The sequence below is a fragment of the Halichoerus grypus genome, chromosome 12 (genome assembly GCF_964656455.1).
Source record: "Halichoerus grypus chromosome 12, mHalGry1.hap1.1, whole genome shotgun sequence".
In the NCBI taxonomy this organism is placed as follows: Eukaryota; Metazoa; Chordata; class Mammalia; order Carnivora; family Phocidae; genus Halichoerus; species Halichoerus grypus.
The window spans coordinates 6,918,153-6,923,158 of record NC_135723.1 but is presented as its reverse complement, the minus strand read 5'-3'; the positions used below and the strand labels follow the sequence as shown (position 1 = coordinate 6,923,158).

At 35.6% G+C, this 5,006-nt stretch overlaps 1 pseudogene; it reads right to left on the bottom strand.

Moving 5' to 3' along the window:
• Positions 1-2,589: 2,589 nt before the first annotated feature.
• LOC118543118 (casein kinase I pseudogene) lies at positions 2,590-3,824 on the bottom strand (annotated as a pseudogene).
• Between the last annotated feature and the right edge of the window lie 1,182 nt (positions 3,825-5,006).

Genomic DNA, 5,006 nt, shown 5'->3' with positions numbered 1-5,006 from the left:
CCCACACTCACTTAGTTGGCTTCAGGTTCATAAGCCTCCTGAACATTCTGAAACATCCCCCCAAAAAAATTAAAATTAAAAAAATTAAAGAAAAAAACAAGCACAAGCTCACAGCTGCCTCAGGACCTTTGCACTTGTTTTTCTTTCTGACTGTCATATCATTCCCTTCAGAAATTCAGGTTTTACTCCTTCACTTTCTGCAGGTCCCTCCTCAGAGGCATTTCCCTAAACATACACACATGTGCACACTCCTGCACACACATACCCACACTATCATTTGCTAATCTCCTACCCACTTTTTCTTAGAGGATACAATTAACAGAGAAGATATTTGCTTATGTATTGTCCCCCTCCCACTTTTGAATACAGCTTCTTGAGAACAGGACCGTCTGTTATGTTTCCTGCAGTACCCTTCAGCCAATGATTGATGTTCAATAAATATTTGTTGAATAAATGAATTAATAAATTATAATAGAATCTGAAACATTTTGACATGAATTAAGTCAGAAATACATTATTTTCTTGCATTTGTAGAGTACTGAGGGTCTCTTGACATGGTCTAATTAAAGAGTTCCATTTAATGCCTCCATCATTCTGCAAGATTAATGTGGTCACAAAGCAGATGACAGAAATAAGTTTTTAAATTCTTGCATTATAACTTCCGGGTTGAGAACCAAGCTTAAAGAATAATTTATTTACTGTCAGAAATGTAGCTGTCATTACACTTTTATAATATAATTAATTCCTCTTTCCTTGTTCTATATACCAAGAGTTGTTTCTTTTACTCATTTAAGTCTAAATCTCTATCCTTATTTGAGTAAATGATTATGGGATCAGTAAAATGATTTTCTTGAATTATTTCGAGATGGACACTGACACTGATTAAGACTTCATTATAATGTGTTTTAGTAAAGTTATCCCATTTCCTTTTTTTTTTTTTTAAGATTTTATTTATTTATTTGACAGAGAGAGAGACAGCGAGAGAGGGAACACAAGCAGGGAGGGTGGGAGAGGGAGAAGCAGGCTTCTCGCCGAGCAGGGAGCCCGATGCGGGGCTCGATCCCAGGACCCTGGGATCCTTGATCTGAGCCGAAGGCAGACGCTTAACGACTGAGCCACCCAGGCGCCCCAATCCCATTTCATTTTCATAACAGTCCTTTGGAGTAGGTCCCATGTATAGTTAAAGAAACTAAAAACCTGGAATAGCTAGTATGACATCATAGAAATTAAATGTGATTTCATTGTGATTGAAATCATTTTTTTTTTCTTTTAAGTTTATATCTGTCCTACTGTTAGACCATAATTTGTATAGGAATAAGATTTTTTTTCTAGCTCATAGCCCCCTGGTAAATTAAGAGCATTATTACACTCCAAAATAAGAAAAAAAATAAACTTGTGTCCTGCTGCTGTTGGATAAAATCTGGAAAATATTTTAACACCAGGAAAACTCATTCACATACATACAACATATTGTCTTCATCTCACTATTTTCAAGAAGCTCTCAGCCTTTCAAAGAACATGTGTAATTTAGGCTTTTGTTTCTTAGTTTGACAAATAATATCAACCATGAAATTTAAATTCCAGTCAATCTTCTAGTTGTTTCCTGAGCACAATATATGGACTTTTTTGTTTATGGAGGTTTCGTCTCAAATGATCTCTTGACTTTTTACACACACCTTTCTGAATCCTACTAATCTTCAGGGATTTTTTTTTTTTTTTAATCTCCTTCACAAAATCATGAAGTTTTGAGTCTACATTGAGCTATCCAATCTCAGAAAGCATGTATTAATGTGCTTTAACTTAAAAATGTTAATATCATATATATGTATACCTATATAGGCCTATGTATATATATGCAATTATATTATATATATATATATTATATTATGTGTATATATATTTATACATTTATTTATTTATATATTTATATGTTTATGCACAAATTTTTATACAAACACCAAGACAGCTAATAAGCAGATTTAATAAATGTTAACTTTATGCTATTCGTTATTCAGATAACCTGATTTTAAGAAAACAAGAAATTACAGGTATGTACATAGATGTTTTGTATCCATTCTCCGTTTCATTCTTAATCTCAGTTCCTCCGGAAAACTTTATGTTAATTGGTGATCTCAAAATAGTTTTTTACATTTTTTTCAAAATTGATATGTAACCATATACTTATGGCACTATGTTGTGTGATTATTGAATTTTCATAAATTATGCCATAGTAGACACATCACTGGGAATTTTTTTTTTTTTTTTTGACTTTGGTTCTAAAATCTTTTTGTTTGGTATTTTTATTACAATGGAATTAACTTTATAATCATGACAGTATTCCCTGCTTGAAACATTTTAATAGTGTTGCAAGGACTAGTAGAAATAGGAAAACCTCTTGCTATTTGTTGATGGAAAATAATAGTAAACACAAACTTCCAAAATGTCATTTATAGGCCATAGGAGCATGAGCACAACCAAATGGGAAGAGATAACCAGTTTCTCCCTTCATATATATTCTTTTTTATTTCCTTGTTATACCGTCCCAAAACAGAGACATTCAACAGTAGTTAGAATGGCCATCTCCGGACATTAAAAAAATAAATAAATAAATAAAAATGCGCCCCCCAAAGCGGGGAACGAAGCAGAGTCGTGAGCTAGAGTTCGGCTGGGTAAGCCAGTCCCTGCCACCGAGGCTGCTCGCTGGGCTTCTTTCTGCTTTAACGCTGTCCAGTCACATGTGCGGTCATCTGGCGGTCCAGGGTCCCGAAAAGAGGAGGACCAGCTGCCTCAGGTACGTGTAACCCGGGGCTTCCTCAAATCACAGCCACGACAGTTTAAGTACATGGCAAATTCTGCAGGAAACCCCTCAGATAAAACTTCAACAGGCGTGGCCCTCTCCTTTTCACTCATCTTCTCATATTTTTGCTTTTTTGTTGCAGCCTTCGGTCCTTGCCATGGCGCCCTGGTTCTGTTAAAACACATCACGGCACAACCTAATCGGTCCGTGTCAGCGCGGCGGCGGGTCCATCCCCAGATGGGCAGCGCCAGTGAGATCTGTAGCTTCTCGGTATGGTAGGTGTGGCCTGGTCCTGCTGTCGCTGTGCTTTCGGCCAGACCGAAATCAGCAAGGACAACTTCGTGCATGACGCCCGATACCCATTCGGAGGTCTTCTGGTTCAACGTCTCTGTGTAGGTCTCTGTCTGCGCCCACTCAGTCCACCCACCAGCTAACTAAGTACAGTCTTCACCGCGAGCCTTCTCCCGCTCCAGCCAACATGGTTGGAAATGGTTTTTTTGATGATCACTATTATCAACTTTTTTTTTTAATTTTTTTTTATTGTTATGTTAATCCCCATACATTACATCATTAGTTTTAGATATAGTGTTCCATGATTCATTGTTTGTGCATAACACCCAGTGCTCCATGCAGAACGTGCCCTCCTCAATACCCATCACCAGGCTAACCCATCCTCCCACCCCCCTCCCCTCTAGAACCCTCAGTTTGTTTTTCAGAGTCCATTGTCTCTCACACATGTAGGTCTAGTTTGTCATCTTACACTATTGTGATACAAGATTGTAACATTCACATTTAGAGTTTTGCTAAATTTCAGTTGCTAGAATTGGACGTTCAGGATCATAGGTACCTCATCTTAAAGTTAATTAATTCTTGCCACATGCTTCTTCCAAACATGGGCTTCCCAATTTACGGTCCTCCCCATAGAACATGTGAATTTCTGTAATTCTGCATCTTTTCCAAACTTACCAACGTGAAATCGTATTACCTTTTGCCTAGGTTTGCATTTTCTGATTATTAGTTTGAGCATCTCTTCATATGTTTCTTGGTCATGTGGTTTTCCCTTCCTATATATAACCTGTGTCATAATCTGTGCTAGTTTTTCTATGTGTTATTATTATTTTTTTCTTATTTATGTAAAATTCATCTTTAGGTTATCTCTTATTTTTTCATCAGGGGTCATAACAATATTTTCTTATGGTTTCTTCTTAAAATTTGGGTCAGATATTCATGCCATTAGTTAGTCTATAATTCATTCTTTTAATGTGTGAAGTAGGGATTAAATTTCTTTTTCCCAGAGGATATTTTCCCAGGGGAAAAAAAAAAATTACTGTCCATTCTTTACCAGTGGTGTATATTGCAACATCTGGTTAAAAAATTTTGGGGTGCCAGGGTGGCTCCATCAGTTAAGCATCTGTCTTCAGCTTGGGTCATGATCCCGGGGTCCTGGGATCGAGTCCTGCATTGGGCTCCCTGCTCAGTGGGGAGCCTGCTTCTCGCTCTGCCTCTGCCACTCCCCCTGCTCATGCTCTCTCTCTCCAATAAATAAATAAAATCTTAAAAAGAAAATTCCATTGCTTTTCCTATCTCCATGATAATTCTATACCATTATAATGATTATTGCTACATAATAAGTATTCAACTCATAGGGCAAATTTATAATTATGATACATTTAGAGTAAACATAATAAGTATGTATGTGTGGATAGATTTCAAATTTTTAATATGCTTACTAATTTTAAGTGCTTGATTTATAAATTACTAACAAAGCTGATTTTGAATTTTCATTGCTAAATTTATTTATACATTTCTTGTTATTATTTTCAATATTATCCATTATTTCTATACGCTTGTAATTTGAGGAGGGTCTGACTGAGAATTTAGTCTGACCTGTTGTGGTCTTATTCTTATTTAAACCAGGTATTTGGGCTTTAAATACCATTATTATTGTTTTCTACTTAAACATAACATGTCTCCTTTAGTAAACAACTTCTATAGAAGTGGAATATTATTATGTTATTATACTCATATTGCCCCAAAGATTTATATATAAAAATATAAGCATTTATTTATTATAAAATTAGACAACTTGAAATGTAGAACAAAGAAATAAAATATTGGTCCACATCTTGTTCTTTAAATATTATAGTATTTTGTTACTTCATTATTTTGTTTAATGTTCCACATACTTAAGTTCCCTTCAGATATGATA